The sequence below is a fragment of the Somniosus microcephalus genome, chromosome 20, assembly GCF_052327205.1.
Source record: "Somniosus microcephalus isolate GS21.2 chromosome 20, FLI_Smic_1.0, whole genome shotgun sequence".
Taxonomy (NCBI): Eukaryota; Metazoa; Chordata; class Chondrichthyes; order Squaliformes; family Somniosidae; genus Somniosus; species Somniosus microcephalus.
Genome location: NC_141006.1, coordinates 71,434,905 through 71,457,261, shown reverse-complemented (window position 1 = coordinate 71,457,261; position 22,357 = coordinate 71,434,905). Strand labels below are relative to the sequence as shown.

Here is a 22,357-nt window from a genome sequence, read left to right as displayed (position 1 = left end):
GAGGTAAGATTATTACATAGGATATACGGCACAAACAGGCCATTTGGCCCAACCAGTCCATGCCGGCGTTTATGCTTCACTCGAGCCTCCTCCCGTCTTTCCTCATCTAACTCTATCAGCATAACCCACTATTCCCTTCTCCCTCATGCTTGTTCAGCCTCCCCTTAAATGTATCTATACTATTCGCTTCAACGTTCTCACCACTCTCTGGGTAAAGAAGTTTCTTCTGAATTACCTGTTGGATTTCTTGGTGACTAGGACTTATAGGGACATCGGAACAGGAGGAGGCCATTCAGCCCCTCGGGCCTGTTCCGCCATTTAATGAGATCATGGCTGATCTTCAACCTGACTCCATATACCTGCATTTGGCCCATATCCCTGAGTACCTTTTGGTTAACAAAAATCTATCAATCTCCGTTTTAAAATTAACAATTGATCAATGGACATCACTGGCAGCAAGAGACTACTGGAGGACTGTGGCAATCCTCAGCTGAATATGCTAATACAGGATTTCTCTTGGAAATTGTAGGATACATCATGAGGTCAGCAAATGTAACAAAGCAATTGTCCTGTTTTATGCTCCAGAAAATATGGCTCTATAATCTGTGCAGAGCGACATTAATATCAGAAGAAAAAAATGCACAACATGTTTGCCTCTTCTCTCAGCCAATAAAATGGATATACGGAGGCATGTGGCCACACTGATAGGAGGGCCATAGAAGGGGAGGAGAACATTAATAAATCAAACAATTAGACAATCTTCAGATCTAAATCCTATAGCCTAACCATTATCTCACAATACCACACGACCTGCAGCGGTTCAAGAAGGCGGCTCACCACCAGCTTCTCGCGGGCAATTAGGGACGGGCAATAAATGCTGGGCCTTGCCAGCGACGCCCACATCCCAGGAATGAATAAAAGAAAACCAGAGCCATAATAAAGAGAATATTTTTCCCATAAAAAATGCATAATTTCCATCTTTGTGGCCTAGATAGAAAAGCTTTCGGCAGCATTAAGCTGAGCTGGATTATCCCTTTAATTAAAATTGTGATTCCTTTCTTTTTAAAAAAAAAAAAAAAATGAAATGTTGATATCATTAAATGTAAATGTTCTTTCTAAAAATCCACCCTCATTCTTTATGCACCACAAGACAGATTACTATTTGACACAGCTGACTGAGTAAACATAAAAAGAGTGCGCTTCCTCATGCAGGTGTCTAGACGCCATCACAATAGATGCATATAGCTTGGCTCGCACTCTCTCCATATGTATCCTTCTCATATTAATTCCTGAGGGGAAAGCTCAGGAAGGCAGAAAACCACAGGAAACAAACTACTGAAGAATGATTTCTTTGAAATCATATTTAACCCTTTTGAGACCTCCTCCAGCATCATGTTTTTTTTTCAATTGTGTGTTCCAAAATCTTACAAATTAGAAATATCTGCACCATGTAACGTTATGGTTTTGATATTGAAGAGTGTGGTTGGTGTGAGCTGATCTGAGTAGTTAACCTTTAGGAGATTGGGTGGCACAGTGGGCTAGAACACAGTATTAGCCCTTCACTTCTGACACCCCTCTTTTGTTCTCCGACAACTGGGCTGGTAGCTCCTCACACTAGCAACCTGATGGATTTTCAGCATGATCCCATAGTACAAAATACTCATAATTCATTGCTGTTTACACTAAATTGGGGATATTACTCTGAAAGTCCCTGATAATGGCTGCTGTAGGAATGCTGGTGCAGTACAGTGGGATCTATAAAGATTAGAGTGAAGTCACATTGATGGGAGAATGTGGAGAGATGCCATCTGTGGAGGGTAGCTGGCCAAGGATGAATTGTATGAGAGATTAAATAGTCTGGAGTTTCATTTGATTACTTATGGGATCAGGGAGTATTTATGCGTTTTTCCACATTTTGCAGAATCAATGCCTATTTCTGCTTCGATAGGAGAAGGTTGCACCCAAACAGAAGGCAGATGTCTACAACTCCAGGGGGGAGAAGCAATCTGGAATCCTCTGACTCCATCTGAGCAGCTGGCTCTCTAAGTTCAGGGTCGGGAGGTGGAGGGTCAGGCAGGAGATAAGGAAGTAGGAGGTGTAGCTTGTGCTCGGGGTCTGTACAACACTTCTGCTTCTTTTACACTCCATCCTAGTTACTCACACAGCACTGACATGCATGCTTGCATACATCAATTGCTGTATGCCAGCTGTTTGATGAAGGCTCCTGTGAAATAAGTTGCTCTTGAGAACCAGCTCCTAATACTTTTCCTACTTCTATCTCTGCAAATAAGGCAGAAGGAAGTGTCCTCAGGCCAGGACGGTGATCATAAGCCAAGACAGCAGCAGGTATCCTTGGTTGTCTAGAATCCAACCTTAACTCACTGGGTATTGCCAAATAATGGTGGACTAGGGTAAAATGAATAAACCATGACTGCTGCCTAGGAATCGAGCATTAACCTGCAGTATTTAGTGCTAATGGTCACACACAAGCTGAACATTGAGTAGAAGTTCTTGCAGATCATATATGGGAAATTCCTATTTGCAAGTGCTTGATGGGCTATGTGGGTGCCATCAGTGACCCGCTGGATGTTAAGGAATCCTGGTATTTTAAATGGAAACCTAGGGTTTAGATGTGTTGCCCCATGGCCCATGAGGAACATTGATGTACTCATTTGCTATGGCAAACAAGGCATTCAATTACCTGTATTTTGCATCGACACACTGCAGATGTCCACGTTGGCCCCCTGAAAAGAGCCCAAGGTACAAATTTTTTTTTTCCAGGTGGTGGTCACTTTGGGCTGGATTTTCATTGGGCCATGGAGTCAGGATTGGAGGCATGGGGGGGGTTAAAATCCCAAAATCAGGGGTCCCGACCTCATCCCGCACTCAAACCCGCATCCATGCCAGTTTCAAAGGAGGCGGGTACCTGCCCCGCACTGGGACCCGCCTCCCCGAGGCGAGAAGGGATTAGTGCCAATTAAATGCCTGTTAATAGGTAGTTAACAGGCAGTTTTTAGCCTAATCCCTATTTTGAACGTTGAAGCGTGGGATTCCCGACGGCTCCAAACCACGCTAAGTTAGAGGAGCCGGACCGTCAGGATGAAGGGTTTGGAGGGGTCGAGATGTCGGTGTTCAGGTGAGTGTGTTTGGTGTGTCTAAAGTGATTAAATAAGTTTTACATACCTTTTCAGCTTTCCTTCCTTTAGGTCTCGGGAGTCCCTCATCTCACCGGCACAGAAAGCAGAAAGGCTGCTATGATATCCGAGTGGTAAGGTCAGAAACTGAGAGAAGCGAGATCTTAGGAACAAAACCCAACTGTTTATTTACATGGTGTAGCAGAGAAACATATCTCTTACTAGCTGGAAGCCAGGCACATAATTCTTACTGCACGAGCCAAGATGGAGGATGAACCTCTGAATCATACCCATAATGCAATGCCACATTACCGTATAAACTGGTGTACCAGGACATTGAATACATGACCCATTACCTTAAATACTGGTGAATGTGAACCCTTAATATTTGGCACCATCTGGTGGATAACTTAAACATTACCTCCCAGATTACTATATCTGCGAACTGTCAAAAGTGACAGCCTTTAGCTTTCTATGCAGGAAAGATTTCTAACTGAGCCTGTGGAGAAGGGCTCATGTTAGAAGTAAGACTGCCAGTGTTTGACAGCTTCAAACAGCTGTGAAACGCTGATATTTCATCTGTCAAAACCTCTTGACAGATGAAATTTCAGCCTGTGACGTCACCTGTTGCGAGGTGGCCCTTAATTGGTCTGCTGAGCGGGCTCAACAAGGTCAATCAAGTTAAAATCGCATGGATTGGCCGCAACTCGATGGAGGCGGGACTACAACCCCGAAAGTTGTAGTCCCGACTCCTGAATGAAAATCCTGCCCAAAAACGCCACTAGTGATGCCGAGTCTGCTCTGGAGTGTGTTTGAAGGTCCTCCTGCAGCTTGCTGCACTGCTCTCTCACTGCTTCCCTCGTGAATCAAAGCCTCTCAATGCATTGGTTCCTTTTGTGATGTCAAAATTCTTTTGGGTCCGATATATTTGGGTGGCAGCAGGGCAATGGCGGGCAGGTACCCTCCTCCTACAATGATGCCTGACTTCCCTCTTCTTCTTCCTCAAATTAGCACATGTGTAAAGGGGGGGCCCCCGTTGTGTAAAGGTGATGTTTATGCATGTGGACAGAAGCCAGGTTAGCTTCCAGGCTGGACAGACTCTTTTCCCAGGATGTGAAGGCTTCTTTGTGATTCCTTAGTTCCCACTGAATAGCATTCAAAAGATGCGAGCAGACAGAGCAAAAAACATACTGGTAACCGCAGTGATTCTCAGACAGCATGGTAATGAGGAGAGGCAGGTTTCCACTGCCTCACAGGATTAATTTCCTCTCACAGTTGGGGATAAAATATTGCATCTGCATCAGAAGACATTCTGCTTATTGGAAGACAACACTGTTTTACATTAAATTGGGAATGTTACCCAGAAAGCCCATGAGAATTGTAGTAAGGTGCAGAAATGGTACACTATTCCAGCAGAAAGAAAAGACTTGCATTTATATAGCGCCTTTCACGACCACCGGATGTCTCAAAACGCTTTACAGCCAATGAAGTACTTTTTTGAAGTGTAGTCACTGTTGTAATGTAGGAAACACGGCAGCCAATTTGTGTACAGCAAGCTCCCATAAACAGCAACATGATGATGACCAGATAATCTGTTTTTGTTATGTTGGTTGAGGGATAAATATTGGCCAGGACTCCGGGGAAAACTCCCCTGCCCTTCTTCAAAATAGTGCCACGGGATCTTTTACGTCCACCTGAGAGGGCAGACGGGGCCTCGGTTTAACGTCTCATCCGAAAGAGAGGCGATTTATAAAAGTTATAGTAAAAGCATATTGCTGGGGAAATGTGGAGGCACACTGTGGGGGGGCAGCTGACCAGAGGTGAATGGTCTTGAAATGTGGGGGATAGGCACCTTGATTAGTACCTGCACAGTGCCCACTAATAGAGTTTATAACACAAAATAAAGACTTGCATTTATAAAGCGCTTTTGACAATGTCCCAAAGCACTTTACAGACAATAAAGTACTTTTTGAAATATTGTCACTGTTGTAATGTAGGAAATGCGGCAGCCAATTTGCGCACAGCAAGCTCCCACAAACTGCAATGTGTTATGACCAGATAATCTGCTTTTTTAGTGATGTTGATTCAGGGATAAATATTGGGCAGGACAACAGGGAGAACTCTCCTCCTCTTCAATAGTGCCTTGGGATCTTTTACGTCCACCTGAGACGGGGCCTCAGTTTAATGTCTCCTCCGAAAGACGGCACCTCTGACAGTGCAGCACTCCCTCAGCACTGCACTGGAGTGTCAGCCTAGATTTTTGTGCTCAAGTCTCTGAGTTGAGTCCACAATCTTCTGACTCAGAGGCGAGAGTGCTACCCACTGAGCCATGGCTGACTGTATGGAAAAAGTTTGTGGAATGCTATTCCTCCAAGCCAGTTAGTCCCATCTCAGGGTGATGGACTGCATTTTCTGAAGGATCTTGGGAGTACCCCCTACTGAGAAAATAACCCGTTGACACTCACTATAAAGGCTCATACATTAAATAATGGACATTCGGGTGAGGGCACTGGGTGCGCATAAAACCATTCACCAGTTAAGAATTGACCAGTTTCAGGGGACTAGGAGGGGAGAGGAGAAAATTGATTGAAAAAGGAGAAAAAAAACTTGGCTTCTGTTGCCCCATTTAGAAATACAGTCCAAATGCAATAAAAATCAATTTGTGAAAATCTGCTTGGATGAAACAAGAGATGTTTGAATTTACTTCTTTAGCGCCAGCTTCGATTTTGCTAAAATTAACTCTAAAGGCATAATATTTTACATGACAAATGTTTTGTAGATTTTCTAATTCCATCATTACAAATCTTCAAGAAACTATTCTGGATGGCATTGTATAGGGCATAATATTTGCATATTTTGAAATTTGCAAAGTAAATCTGATTCTCTGAGGAATGACATTGCTAGGCCTTGTGTATTATTTAAGAAGGCATCTGCATATTGGCTGCAGGCATAGGATTTGTTTATTGAGGGTTTAATGTATTCAAAAATTCAGCTCAGTCATCAATGATTTAGCAAGTTGTAAAGCTACCAAGTATAAATAGGGGGGCTCATCAATTATTCACTGTTCACCTGTCCATTTTATTTCTATTTCTATTTTATAGTACCAAAGTGGATGTATCATAATGTAGCATGCACATTTTCCGTGAATCTTGTTTTTGGTTATAAAAAAAATGAATGACACATAGTTAATACGCTACATCATTTACAGGGACAATCAGGGACCCCTAAAATCCAGCTCTAATTTCAGTGTAAGCTTGATGAATTATAGTTGTGACATTTGGAAGGATGGTAATGTTAAACTGCAGACAGGAATCATCATCCAATTAATCCTTTTACACTGTCACACTGGCTTGCTGACACCAGCATGTACAACATTCTGATGTTGGCATAAATGCAGCGTTATCATTTGCAAATAACCCGGAAAATTATTAAAACTGTGGAAAGCAGACAACACAATCAGCGGTGTGCCGGAAAGGTGGAATTCTGGGTGGCATTTGGGATGAGAGTGTGGTTTTCTGTCGCACTGGCAAATTAGTTGATTTTGCCAGCTTAACAACCTTGCATCTCTGCTGCTTTCCCCAGGGGTGCTGTTTGATGTCGGGACATACTAGTTAAAAATGAGACAGTTGAGTGGTATGGTGGGGGTGGGGTTGGGGAGAGAGACAATGTTCAGAACCACAAGTGCAACTGGGACCTCCACAGAATCCAGCATTGTGAATGTGAACACTGAGACAGTATAAAGTATCATGTTCTTAATAGCTGGAATCTACAGATGCAAACGTAATGCTAAATACATTGAACCTGTAGAGTATAATGCAGAAATACCTTGTTCCCCACACTGCTGTCTAGAGTAATGATGTGGGGTCAGGGTCAAGGGTAAGGGTCTAGGGTAAGGGTTCAGGGTCTAGGGTAAGGGTTCAGGGTCTAGGGTAAGGGGTCAGGATCTGGGGTAAGGGGTCAGAGTCTAGGGTAAGGGTTCAGGGTCTGGGATAATGGTTCTGGGGTAAGGGGTCAGGGTCTGGGGTAATGGTAAGGGGTCTAGGGTAAGGGGTCAGGGTCAAGGGTAAGGGTTCAGGGTCTAGGGTAAGGATTTGCAGGAGGCAAGTGCATTCCCATGATTCTCCACCGAACATCATAACCACCGCAGTGAAGCTTGAATGGTTTTCAACCTTATTAGAACCCAAATATCCAAATTATACCCCAGCCTACCATTTCTTATTCTTTTATAGTATGTACCAGATAGCGTTTATACTTGAGTTTCAGTTGCTTAATAGTGCTTGCTGCTGTTTCTCGTCAGTGCTATTCTTCAGCCGCTGGAGAATGAAGATTGCATTTGATGTAGGGGATTGACTAATATTATAGAGCAGAGATGGTGGGCCTGAAGGTGTACAGCATTATGTAATTGGTGTTATAGTAATACCAGCTTTTTTCATGGTAGCAGAGCACAGGAATACTTATGTGCTATCAAGTGGAGATTGAAATTCATACCAGCACATTACAGCTCCAGGCTAGCAAAATATTAGTCCGACTATTAAATTTCAAATGTTAGATAGAAGTCTGGTTGGATACCGACTTTTCATTATTCAGTCCTTGTTGTTACAGCAAATGTTCTTTCCAAACTTCACATGGTAATAATTTGCCAAATTTTATAATAACATTTTATTACAGAATAAAGCAAGAACAGCAGAAATGAATAGGCTTGTAGCATCTTATAACTTGGTCTATTTAATATGTTTGTGGACTACTAAATGTGATTAGATAGATTGACTGCCCTACAACGGCCTGCATTTCTACCTCTATGTCTGTGTAACACACCTTCCACACAGTCCATATGTAGTGGTTGCCCTGTATGTGCTCCAGTTGATTTCAGTGGGAGAAGGGTTGGCAGAAGCGTGTTCATTCCCAAACCCGTGACCTCTACCGCCTAGGACAAGGGCAGCAGACGCATGGGAACACCACCGCCTCCAAGTTCCCCTCCAAGTCGCACACCATTCTGACTTGGAAATATATTGCCGTCCCTTCATCGTTGCTGGGTCAAAATCCTGGAACTCCCTCCCGAACAGCACTGTGGGAGCACCTTCACCACACGGACTGCAGCGGTTCAAGAAGGCGGCTCACCACCACCTTCTCAAAGGCAATTAGGGATGGGCAATAAATGCTGGCCTTGCCAGCGACGCCCACATCCCATGAACGAAAAAAATCCCCTCTCAGACTGCGACTGAACTACTGATTTTCTATAATAATTCAGTAAGTTAGTTGCAAAATCAAACCGGATTTTCTTAGCAATTAGCAATCAGTCATTGCAACCTTCAAACTGCCACTGGAGCCAATAAAAATCAAATCAAAATTATCGTGATTTACTGAGGTGCCAATCTGCTTAAAAATGTCTAATATTTACATGCATTTTTTTTATCTATATGTAAAAGAAAAGAAGAAAGTCTTGCATTTCTGGACGTCTCAAAGCGCTTTACAGCCAATGAAGTACTTTTTGAAGTGTAATCACTGTTGTAATGTAGGAAATGTAGCATTCTATTAGCTTTTTTAGATTGCTTCGCCACTTTGTCTGCATATTGAAAGTGATATGTCTAATATTACTTCCAGATCCCTTTCTGAAACTCACTATGCTAATTCATATCCATTCATTGTTTATTTATTACATCTTTTTGACCTATGTTCAATAATTTACACTTATTAATGTTGCATTTTATTTGCTTTAATCTGCCCAATTGCATAACAATCTAAAACCTTTACAAAACATTTGTTGCATCCTCTGTCTCTAATGTTTTTCTACTTTGTGTTGTTAGTAAATTTGACTCATTTACGGCAGATTTTGCCTTCCATGTTATTGACGCAGATTCTAAACAGCAGGGTTTAAGCATGAAAGGAATGCACACAACAACTCCCACCCTCCAAGTCTGGTTTTACGTCTCTCAAATGACCTTCATCTCCAGTCCTATGGTCTGTTCTTTTCTTTGCTTATCATCACCCAAATTAACCCATTTCTTCCACTGTTTTTACATCCATCAGACTGTGCTTTGGGCTGTTTCTGTTACAAAGACCCATTTTACGCAGACGGGTACTGAGCCCAGCCAGGGAGAACTGGCTAGATGCTATGGTGGAGTTGCCACTCCACTCCCATTGGATGCGAGTACCCCACTGGATATCTACCCACTATTCAAAGGCCAGAGCTTTGGGGCTCAATTTTATCAATTGGAAGCTTTTGGAGGCGGGACTCCCACTTTTTGGGTTGTAGTCCCGCCTGCATTGACTTGTGGCCAACCCATGCTATTTTCCCTTGATTGACCTTAAGTCCGCCCAGCGGGCTCAGCAGGCCAATTAAAGGACACCTGGTTACTGGTGACGTCAGTGATTGACATTTCATCTGTCAAGAGCTTTTGACAGACGAAAAATCAGCGTTTGACTGCTCTGTGAAGCTGTCAAACACTGACAATCTGTCTTCTAACTTGAGTCCTTCTACTCAGACTCAGTTAGAGATCTCTCCAGACCAGAAAGCAGAGGCTGCAGCTTTTGACAGTTCAGCGGCCATTCTGCTTTCTGTGCCGGTGAGCTCAGGGACTCCCGAGAACTGAAGGAAGGAAGCCTGCAGGAGAAAGTAAAACTTATTAAAACACGTTACACACACCTCACACACTTACTTCTGCACACATGCACCCATCACTCACCTGCACAATGGACATCTCGACCCCTCCAACCCCTGCAGACCGCCGGTCCGCCTCGCTAACTTGGCGTGGTTCGGAGCCGCCGGACAACCCACACTTCAGGGCTAAAAATAGGGATTAGGCAAAAAACTGCCTGTTAACTACCTGTTAACCGGCAGTTAATTGGCACTAATCCCCTTCCCGCCTCGGGGAGGCGGTTCCCAGCACAGGTCGGGTACCCGCCTCCTGGGACATTGGCATGGAGGCGGGTTGCAGGCGGGATGGGTTCCTGCCCCCCGATTCTGCAATGTTCCCGCCTCCTCGGGGCTTGGAAATTCGAACCCTTGGTCTCCTGCTTGCCAGGGCTGTCCGGAGTGGGACTTGAACCCATAACCTTCCGATTCAGAGATGGGAATGTGACGATGGCTCAGTTCACATTTTACTCTGGATTCCTGTAACATTCAGTTCGTCAAAAGTTTTCTGCTATTTATAATAAAACAATTATCACAGTAGAAATAAAAAGACTTGCATTTATGTAGCGCCTTTCATGACCACTGGACGTCCCAAAGTGCTTTACAGCCAATGAAGTACTTTTTGAAGTGTAGTCACTGTTGTAGGAAACGCAGCAGCCAATTTGCGCACAGTAAGCTCCACAAACAGCAATGTGATAACCAGATAATGTGTTTTAGTGATGATGATTGAGGGATAAATATTGGCCAGGAGACCCGGGATAACTCCCCTGCTCTTCTTCGAAATAGTGTCGTGGGATCTTTTATGTCCACCTGAGGGCAGACCAATGGGTGCACTGTAGGCAAAATACATTGATCTGTTCTCATGAGGAATTACTTGGCTCTCTGGAGATTTATGTACAGAAAAGACACAGTATAAAAGTGGCTTACATTTTGTCTACAATATCATTGAAATACTCTCTTTACTATTACAGGTAACTGGAGAATTACACGGAAAACATTCACTTTGCTCATTCCTTCATCATTAAGACTGGAGTGCCAGCTTAGATTTTTGTACTCAACGTTTCCTGGAGTGGAACTTGTACCCACAACCTTCATGACTCAGAAGCAATGGGTGCTACCTACTTTTTTTTTATATATTATTTATTGAACATTAAAAACATTTACAACATTATGATCACACTGTATCATACAAATCCATTCCGCCGCTCTGCACAGCCATTCCTCCACCACATATTAACATCAAAACCTGGAGTTTAATTTGTCTCCCATAACATATACTAATTTATTGTACTTTAAAAATTGATCAGTAATCATGGCTCCGAGTAAGGGAAGTGTGCCTGATAAACCCCCATCATTTACTCTCCAGCCCTTCCCTCCTCTCATGCTCCTTCCCACCTTTTCGGCCAGCTGCTGCTTTCTCCTGCAGCCTCCGGCTCTTTTTCACCTCCTATTTGAACCTTCCCTACAATTTCAGCCTCTTCCTTACATTAGGTTTGGGCCGAGGAGCTGCACCTTCTCCCTCCTTCTGCCCCTCACTAACCTTTCCCTTTTCACACGATGCCACCCCACCCCCCCACTTCCATGTCTCTGTCCCCCTCTGACTCCTCACTCTCGAGCTCTTCTGTAACCTCCCCTCCCTGCTCCCTGTCAGATACATAGGGCTGGATTTTCATTGAGAAGTCGGGTAGGAGGCGGGACTACAACTTTCGGGGTTGTAGTCCCGCCTCCATCGAGTTCTAGCCAACCCACGCGATTTAGACTTGATTGACCTTGTTGAGCCCGCCCAGCGGGCTCAGCAGGCCAATTAAGGGTCACCCGGCAACAGGTGGCGTCACAGATTGGAAATTTCATCTGTCAAGACCTTTTGACAGATGAAATATCAGCGTTTGACAGCTGTTTGAAGCTGTCAAACACTGACAATCTGTACTACAAGTTAATTCCTTCCACTCAGGATGAATTAGAGATCTCCCCGGAACAGAAAGCTGAATGCTGCAATTTTTGACAGCTCGCAGCCATTCTGCTTCCTGTGCCGGTGAGATGAACTCCCGAGACCTGAAGGAAGGAAGGCTGCAAAGGTAAGTAAAGATAATTAAACTTCTTTAAACACTTTACACACACCAAACACACTTACCTTTGCACTCATGCACCCATCACTCACCTGAACACCGGACATCTCGACCCCTCCAAGCCCTTCATCCCGACGGCCCGCCTCCTCTAACTTGGCTTGGTTTGGAGCCGTCGGGAATCCCACACTTCAACATTAAAAATAGGGATTAGGCTAAAAACTGCCTGTTAACTACCTGTTAATAGGCAGTTAATTGGCACTAATCCCCTTCCTGCCTCGGGGAGGCGGGTCCCAGTGCGGGGCGGGCACCCACCTCCTTTGAAACTGGCATGGAGGCGGGTTGGGTGTGGGATGGGGTTGGGACCCCCGATTTCAGGATTTTAACCCCCCACACGCCTCCAATCCTGCCTCCATGGCCCAGTGAAAATCCTGCCCATAATCTCCCTTAAAGAGTCTTCCTGCTATCACGGTTTCTTCAACAGTGCCACTCCCTTCAGCCTCCTCTCCACCGCTGACCCTTGCTCCCCGTTTGTTCACTCTCTGGGACAATGTCACATCTGCACCTATCTTGCTCCGTTCTGGCGTCTTTGTCTCCCCGCTCCCGTCCTGCTGCCCCATATAAGGCTCCTGCCTCTTACACCCTCTCATTGTCTTGCCCCCTCCTGCTTCCTGAGATGACCGACTCCCCATCTTTCTTTGGAGTACTTACACTTACCCCGCACCCCGCTCCCGCCTCCTCTCCCCCCGCGGATTCCAGATTCTTTAGGGAGAGCTGAGCCGTATTATGGCTCGACTCTGCTCTCGACCCGTGCTGCCCGCTGCTGTCTTTATCCTTTTCCACTGTAGTTGGTGTGTTTTCCACCATCTCCATCCTGTTCTCTGCTCCGCAATTTTCTGCCTCTTCCTGCACTCTTTTCTCCTTCCATTCACCAGTTGTGTCCTCCACCTGCTCCGCTCCTCCAGCCGCTCCACTCACACCTCCTGCTGTTTCTCCTTCTCCCATCCCCTCGTCACTTAAGGAGCTTCCTTCTGCCTCACACTCACAGCGGGTGGGGCCTTTATGACACACCCCACAGCTCTCCGCCTTACAGCTCCGAAAGATGTGTCCAGACTCGCCGCAGTTATAACAGTACAAGTCTGGACAACTTCTTACAAGATGGTTGTGTCCAAGACAATAATAACAAACCTTCACCTGGTAATCATGCAGTACCTGGAAGTACTGCACTCCTTCCATTGTCTCGAATTTCATGGTGTACAGTAATGACTTCACCCCCTCTGGGAACGGCACCTTTACGTAATGGGTTCCATCTTTTACATAATGGGTTCCATCTGCTACCCGGATTCCTGGCTAGTAGTTCCTCTTTATTGCCGAGCAAATTTGAATGTCCCACAACTCCAACTTTTTTATTAACACATTGTCCTCAATATAAACCGACAACTTTAAGAATGAGACCAGCACCTCTTCAGAATATAGCAGAGATACCTCCAAGAACTTATTTCCAACCTTCAAACTCAGTAAAAGTCTTTCCACCTCTTCTCGGCCACTGACCGGCACCTTGAACCCATCATTTGGCTTTGGTTGGCAGGCAAAGCAGCTTCCCCTCACTGCAGTCCTCATGTACCGCTTGGATAATATCCCAAGCTCGTATCCCCTTATCCTCGCACTGAACCACCACCATGTATTCTTTTCCAAACCCCCTGGGGTCCCAACCTAAATCTTTGGGCCTTTTTTTCTCCCCAACATTTTCCCCCCTAATTAAATTCATCCTGGCAACATTGACCTCTGAGGGGCCCAGCACTGGGTGCTGTTTAAGGACCAAAAAGGCCCTAAAACCTGGGAGTAAAACCCAAAAACCCACCACCAACTTTTTACAAACGCACTTCAACTCCCTGCAGTAATCAAGCACCCAGCAGCGCCTGCTCACCCCTAGCCCCGCCTACCTAGAGAGTGCTGCCCACTGAGCCCCAGCTGTCACTAACCAACAGTAATCAACTAACAGTAACTTTATAGTAAATAGCAAATAGTAAATAACAAATATGACAACCGATAAGAATTCTACAATAATAAATAATTACATTTATATATTTCCTTAACACATCATTGAAATGTCTCAATGCAATTCACACAGTCAATTACTTTTGATGGGTACATTGTAGGAAAAATGCACTGATCTGTTCTCATGAGGAATTACCTGGCTCTCTGGAGGTTTATGTACAGAAAAGACACTGTAAAAGGGGCTTACATTTTGCCTACAATATCATTTAAATGCTCTATTTACCATTAACTGGAAAATTACGCTGAAAACATTCACTTTGCTCGTTCCTTCATCCTGAATTATAGCAGCCAAAATCATTCCCTGAGGAGTGGTAAAGGAAAATTGGGATTTCAATTGACCAAAGAAATCTTTGAAATTACACCTACCGAACCGCACCATGTCAATTTTTAGTCCCACACTTTCTCACAGCTACTTAGTTCCGCTCTGTTTAGCCAACCAGCTCATCTGCTATGTACAATGCCAACCTTTTGCAACTTCAGCCAGCCATCCAGAATTCCCCCTGCTGCTACAGGATTCACTGGAGGAGCTGAAACATAATAACTGAAGAAGAAATGGACCAATCATGAAGTAAGTTCTTCGGTTCGTAAGGGCTTGTGTTTTTTTTTACAACCACAACTTGGAATTATATAGTGCTGTCACATCAAATAATGCCTCAGAGTTCAGGACCGCAGCTACCTTTAGGAGGACTCCAGCTCTGGAATAGCAAACTTTTGTGGCCATTTATTTTGAAAGAGGAGCTATCAATATTGGAGGTTACCAGGAATAAGGTTTGAACTCGGACCTAGGGTGGGAAATAAATCTGTTTGCCAGTACTGACTTCCACTTAACCCAGAAAGCTTTTATATTACAGCCAGGTTCTTATTAGTCTCTTGTTTTTTACATGTTTACATTTAGACTACTGTTCTTCCACACCCTGTCTACATAATTATGACAGCCTCAAAGAGCTCTATGTACTTCGTAGCCAGCACATTGGTGCAGTGTGAGACTTGCTGCAAACTTCAGCACACCCATAGTCCATTTCTGTCAAAAAAAAACAATGGCCGAGAAATTGGATCATGCTGTGCCTGTTTTACAGGTGTAAAACGGGTGCCCTAAGGGCTCAATATGGCCAGCGTCTATGATTTGGTTGGGATTACGGAAACGTGGCTCAAGGATGGCCAAGACTGGGAACTCAACATTCAAGGGTATTCGATATTCAGGAAAGATAGGCAAAAAGGAAAGGGAGGTGGGGTAGCATTACTGGTTAAAGAAGGGATTAACACAATTGTAATGAAGGATATTAGCTCTGATGATGTGGAATCTGTATGGGTAGAATTGAGGAATACTAAGGGGAAAAAAACGTTAGTGGGAGTGGTATATAGACCTCCAAACAGTAAGGCGGAGGTTGGGGATGGCATTAAAAGGGAAATTAAAGAAGTGTGCAATAAGGGCGCAGCAGTCATTATGGGTGACTTTAATCTACATATAGATTGGGCCAACCAAATTAGTAACAATACTGTGGAGGAGGAATTCCTGGAGTGTTTACGGGATGGTTTCCTGGACCAATATGTCGAGGAACCAACGAGAGATCAGGCCATCTTAGACTGGGTATTATGTAACGAGAAAGGATTAATTAGCAATCTTGTTGTACAAGGCCCCTTGGGTTGGAGTGATCATAATATGATCGAATTCTTCATTAAGATGGAGAATGAAGTAGTTGACTCAGAGACTAGGGTCCTCAATTTAAATAAAGGAAACTACGATGGTCTGAGGCGCGAGTTGGGTAGGATTGATTGGGGAATGGCACTCAAAGGGTTGACAGTGGATAGGCAATGGCAAACATTCAAAGACCGAATGGATGAGCTACAGAGTTTGTTCATCCCAGTTTGGCATAAAAATAAAACAAAAAATGTGACTCAACCGTGGGTAACAAGGGAAATTAGGGATAGCATAAGATCCAAAGAGAGGACATATAAATTGGCCAGAAAAAGCAATAATCCTGAGGATTGGGAGCAGTTTAGGATTCAACAAAGGAGGACAAAGGGATTAATTAAGAAAGGGAAAATAGAATGAGAGTAAGCTTGCAGGGAACATAAAAACTGACTGTAAAAGCTTTTATAGATATGTGAAGAGAAAAAGATTGGTGAAGTCAAGCGTAGGTCCCTTGCAGTCAGAACCAGGGGAATTTATAATGGGGAACAAAGAAATGGCAGACCAACTAAATACATATTTTGGTTCTGTCTTCACAAAGGAGGACACAAATAAACTCCTAGAGATGCCGGGGAACATAGGGTCTGATGAAAGGGTGGAATTGAAAGAAATCAGTATTTGTAGGGAAATGGTGTTAGGAAAATTGATGGGACTGAGGGCCGATAAATCCCCAGGGCCTGATGGTCTACATCCCAGGGTACTTAAGGAAGTGGCCCTAGAAATAGTAGATGCATTGCTGGTCATCTTCCAGAACTCGATAGATTCTGGAACAGTACCCATGGATTGGAGGGTAGCTAATGTTACCCCACTATTCAAAAAAGGTGGTAGAGAAAAAGCGGGGAATTATAGACCGGTAAGCCTGACATCAGTAGTGGGGAAAATGCTAGAGTCCATTATAAAAGATGTAATAGCAGAGCACTTGGAAAGCAGTGGCAGGATCGGACAAAGTCAACATGGACTTACAAAAGGTAAATCATGCTTGACTAATCTATTGGAATTTTTTGAGGATGTAACTGGTAAAATAGATAAGGGAGAACCAGTGGATGTGGTGTATTTGGACTTTCAGAAGGCTTTCGATAAGGTCCCACATAAGAGATTAGCGTGCAAAATTAAGGCACATGGGATTGGGGGCAAGGTATTGACTTGGATAGAGAACTGGTTGGCGGACAGAAAGCAAAGAGTTGGAATGAACGGGTTGTTTTCCGAGTGGCAGGCAGTGACTAGTGGGGTACCGCAAGGATCGGTCCTAGGACCCCAGCTGTTCACAATATATACTAATGATCTGGACGAGGGAATTGGATGTAATATCTCCAAATTTGCAGACAACACAAAGCTGGGTGGGAGGGTATGCTGTGAGGAGGATGTCGTGAAACTCCAGTACAATTTGGACAGGTTGGGTGATAGGGCAGAAGCATGGCATATGCACTATAATGTGGATAAATGTGAGGTTATCCACTTTGGTGGCAAAAACAGGAAGGCAGATTATTATTTGAATGGCAATAGATTGGGAGAAGGGGAAGTGCAAAGAGACCTGGGTGTTCTTGTGCACCAGTCGCTGAAGGTAAGCATGCTGGTGCAGCAGGCGGTTAAGAAGGCAAATGGTATGTTGGCCTTCGTAGCAAGAGGGTTCGAGTACAGGAACAAGGATGTCTTGCTACAGTTGTACAGGGCCTTGGTGAGACCGCACCTTGAGTATTGTGTGCAGTTTTGGTCGCCTTGCCATGGAAGGAGTGCAGCGAAGATTCACCAGGCTGATACCTGGGATGGCAGGAATGACGTATGAGGAGAGATTGTGTCGATTGGGCTTATACTCACTGGAGTTTAGAAGATTGAGAGGGGATCTCATCGAAACCTATAAAATTCTGTCAGGCCTGGACAGACTAGATGCAGGAAGGATGTTTCTGATGGCCAGGGAGTCCAAGACCAGGGGTCATAGTCTAAGGATAAGGGGTAAGCCATTTAGGACAGAAATGAGGAGGAATTTCTTCACCCAGAAAGTGGTGAACCTGTGGAATTCTCTGCCACAGAGGGCGGTGGAGGCCAATTCATTAAGTATATTCAAGAAAGTGTTGGATATATTTCTTAAGGCTAAAGGGATCAAGGGATATGGGGAGAAGGCAGGGACAGGGTACTGAATTTGGATGATCAGCCATGATCTCATTGAATGGCGGAGCAGGCTCGAAGGGCCGAATGGCCTACTCCTGCTCCTATCTTCTATGTTTTCCGCACATGAAGTGTGTCGCCCGCCATCTTGAATTGGGCTGCTCAGTAGTCTGAAACTGGCGCCAAGCCCATTGCATATGCAAATCAGAGTTCGAACAACCAATGTTCCCCTAATTTTAAATTTGGGTGCGTGGTCCCTTTAACGGGCTGCGCGGCCCACTCAAAGTTTTGCGCATCCGCGAAATTTGACATTGGAAAAGCCGGTCCCGGGCTGCACGGGACCGGCAGATAGCTGTGCGGCCACACAGCTTAGGGGGAACGTTGCTAACAACTGTTCCAGGCGACTTTGAGAAATTGGTTTGTGACTGACATACGCCGCGATCTCGCCCCGATTCAAGTGCCTTCTAATTTCTAGGCCATGGTCTCCACATATTCCTGATAGTACAGAGCACTTACATACAGCGGCCTGAATAACAATCCTTGGCAGCAATTCACGCTTTGCAGATAGCCAAGAACCAAACCCGTTTTGGGAAATCGCTGACAGCCTTGGCTTCTGTATTTGGGAGTCAGCCTAATTCTTTCACACTCACAGGCTGCCTGCGAGTCCCCTGTGTTACCATCATCATTCATTCTTCCCCTATGCCAAGGCACTATGAACTGAGACCTGCTGCTTATTAACCCCTTCAGCTACAAGTGCAAATAAAAGCGCAACCTTCACAGAAAAGAGAGACAACAGCAAAAAAAACTGCAGATGCTGGAAATCCGAAATAAGATGTTGGAAACACTCAGCAGGTCAGGCAGCATCTGTGGAGAGAGAAACTTTTTAGTCCGATGAACTATTCTACAAAGTATATCAGTCAAAATGGTAGCGATGCTGGCACAAACTTTCTCAGTGTTCACAGAAATCACAGAAACCCCACAGTGCAGATAGAGGCCATTTTGGCCCATCGAGCCTGCACCGACACATATCCCACCCGATCCTCGTAACCCCTCCACCAACACATATCCCACTCTATCCCCACGTATTTAATCCCCCTAACACTAAGGGTCAATTTATCATAGCCAATCAACCTAACCTGCACATCTTTGGACTGTGGGAGGAAACCGGAGCACCCGGAGGAAACCCACGCAAACACGGGGAGAATGTGCAAACTCCACACAAACAGTCGCCCAAGGCCGGATTCGAACCCGGGTCCCTGGCGCTGTGAGGCAACAGTGCTAACCACTATGCCACCGTGTTGTCATTCTTCAACAGCCTGGTTACTTTTATATAATTGAATGCACTGTATTATTAATGATGGTGAAACTACTGCACAGAATTTAAAAAGAAATTCAATTTGGTTTACCCTCACGCTGCTGAATGGAACAGATGGTTTGTTTACAGGGGTGTGTCCCTTTAAGACCTGCACTAAATCACTGCCTTCATCTCATATCAGCATATCCTCCACGGGTTTGTAATCTTGCTGTGGGTGGCCACGGATAAAACAGCAGTGCGCAGCTGGAGATAGATTTCCACAATCCAGCCACCTGAGTTTTTAGAGAGATGAATGGGGCTGAGTGAGAACTAAGGGTGATAAAAATTTACGAGTGCCCGTAATCTTCAGCCCTTTTTAGTGTCATCTTACAAGGCTGAAAGTCAGACCCAATTTCAGACTATGCAAAGACAATTTGAACTGTCAGGTTCCTGCACTCTGAGCTATTTAGCCTTCGGCCGAGGATCTGGAGTATTTAAATAATTGAAAAACTGCTAATTTTTTTATGTCAATATGCTTAAAAAAACCCTCTGTTGTGCAAGTGTTTATATCAAGATAAGGGATGACAGTACTGCCCTGGGAAATATAATACTTTTCTACTTTATACGTACTGACAGTATTAAATTGCACAGCTCACACAAAATGCAAAATTCCTCGTGCATTGCTGTGTTAGTGTGACAGGTCAAGTTAATTCCCTGAACCTCAGCCATGGAGATGGGTAAGTCTAGATTCCAGTTACACTAACTTTTGCTGTGGTTCACTATACCCACTGAAAACTCAACTGAGGCTGCCAATGACTGATTTCATTTCAGATTTTTAACATCTAAAAGGAAAGAGTGGTGTTTACGTTTTTCATCTTTGCTTAATTCAAAATTAATTTCCAGATCAAAAGAAAGACTTGCCTTTATACAGCGCCTTTCACAACCACTGGACCTCCCAAAGCGCTTTACAGCCAATGAAGTACTTTTTTTTTTGAAGTGTAGTCACTGTTGGAATGTGGGAAACGCAGCAGCCAATTTGCACACAGCAAGCTCCCACAAACAGCAATGTGATAATGACCAGATAACCTGTTTTTAGTGATGTTGGTTGAGGGATAAATATTGGCCAACTGTCTTACTTTAAGAAAAAGTTATCCCAGGATTTGTGGAGGCTTAAATCATTGGCCAGGACACCGGGGATAACTCCCCTGCGCTTCTTTGAAATAGTGCCATGGGATCTTTTACGTCCACCTGAAGGAGCAGACGGGGCCTCAGTTTAACGTCTCATCCGAAAGATGGCACCTCCGACAGTGCGGCACTCCCTCAGCATTGCACTGGAGTGTCAGCCTGGATTTTTGCGCTCAAGTCTCTGGAGTGGGACTTGAACCCACAACCTTCTGACTCAGAGGCGAGAGAGAGTGCTACCCACTGAGAATCTTTATTTTAGCCCAACGGTATTGTTTTAACCTCTCCAATATGTTTTAATTTAGACATGTTTTTTCTTTAGTCCCCTTTCCAAATAATGACAGTGGCCTCACCCTTCCTCTCGGGGCTCTACAACACTTACAGCTTGTAACCACCACAGTTAGGTAGTAGGGAGCGATGCTGCAATCCACAGCCAACATGCTGCAGGTCCCTCAACTGCTAACCCGCAATAAAAGGTGAGATACTTTCCCCAGAACGACCTACTGTTTTCGAGAGGGGAGGAGAGAAAATTGGGCAGAGTGGAGGAAACATGACTCCTGCTTCATTCACTTAGTTTATAATGTCATTTGATACCATTAGCATTTTAATAACTTTTACATTATACTGTACATCTTTGGTTTGCACTCAATGATTTAAGCCTCCACAAATCCTGGGATAACTTTTTCTTAAAGTAAGACAATTGAGACAGTGGTTTAATTTTTTTATAAACTGGTCTGTTTATTTTAATAATTTTGCAGTTGAAAATTTTATAGGGGGGTGTTAAATTTTACTTTTACCTGGCTTGAGCAACTTCAGGCCGCTTCACACAACGTTACCATGTGTTTCGCTCCACAACCATTCCCAAAATTTACAATGATAAGTTTTCCCAAAATCAGCAACTCTTTCGTGGCATTGCTCACAGGTGGGAAGGGAACTGGCTCCTGAACATCCTTTATTCTGGTTGTAGAATCTGATTATTTGCTTACCTGGAACTTTTTCCTGTACAGGCACTGTCTGGTGTAGTGCTGTGCCCGACTGGCCGAAGCCTCCCCCAGCAAGGAGCCAATGCCTTCCGGAGAAAAGACAAAAATAGAAAATTATTAGGAAAATAAACTGTAACCTGACTGAGCCAAACTGATCAGAAGGTCCCAGGTTTGATTCCTTGGCTGTGTTGAGTTAGTTGATTTCTTCTGGTGCAAGTCAGGGGACCAAGAGTCACCTCAGAAACCCTTGGGTACAGGGGTGGGTGGGGAAACTAGCCAGGGTTCTGGTTCCTGACTATTAGCGAGTGGGGATTGATATGCCATCAATGACTCAAAGACAAGGATTCAACTGAAGGCTTTTAATCACTAAGAACATTGCAGCATTACAGGTCTTCCCACATCGGGTTCGTCTGGTAGGAATGACTCATACAGCTTTTGAGACCTTTATATGGCAAAAGACAGGGGCGTAGCCAATACACACAATAGGAACAAAAGGGGGCGGTTCACACAATACAAGCAGGTAAAACACATGGGCTGATGAAGGCATATATTTCATCACAGGGATCATTTTCGTTTTTTGGCATGGGTTATTACCGTCGTACACTCTGCCAGATTTTCCTTTCCATTGACTTCAATGGAACTGAGAATTGGGCGGGGCCCATAATGGACAGCCTATCCGCAACCACCAGATACCGTCCGCGCTGCAAGTAAAATTCAGCCCCTGTGATCTTTGCTGGAAAGTTTACAATAGTGGGATAAAGGGAGAAAATTGTAAAAAAAAAGAGTCCCCTTTACAAAGTCACCTTGCAAGCGTGTGATAAGATATATTTGTGAAAAGTTGAAAGTGGGTTGTGCTCAGTATATCTGCAACTGTAATTCATTGCTTAGTGAGTACTGATTCCCATTCGAATCACACGCTAATGTTATGAGTGATACTGGCGTGCCCAGTGTTACTATGGTCTGCCACATGCAGAGGGGTGGATGTGCAGTGCAAAGGTGGAGGAATGTTACTGTCACAGCTTGCTCACAGAAAAAAAAACATTGCATTTAAAAGAACTACCTGCAGGTTTGTTCTTGCAGATTATTTACAGTTCAAATCAGAGCGTGGTTATACCTTATTGGATGCTCTACTGTTCTGTGGTGTCGGCCGTGGCTCACTGGGCAGCACCCGCACCTCTGAGTCCGAAGGTTGTGGGTTTCAAGTTCCACTCCAGAGACT

At 44.4% G+C, this 22,357-nt stretch overlaps 1 protein-coding gene across 1 annotated transcript in view; it reads left to right on the top strand.

Annotated features, from left to right (window-relative positions):
• Positions 1 to 10,936, top strand: part of iqcc (IQ motif containing C) — a 45,887-nt gene extending 34,951 nt beyond the window's left edge. Inside the window, exon 7 of the transcript XR_015072952.1 lies at positions 10,737 to 10,936. The gene's annotated coding sequence lies outside the window, so the exon portion shown is untranslated. The remainder of the gene's footprint in view (positions 1 to 10,736) is intronic.
• The last annotated feature ends 11,421 nt before the right edge of the window (positions 10,937 to 22,357 follow it).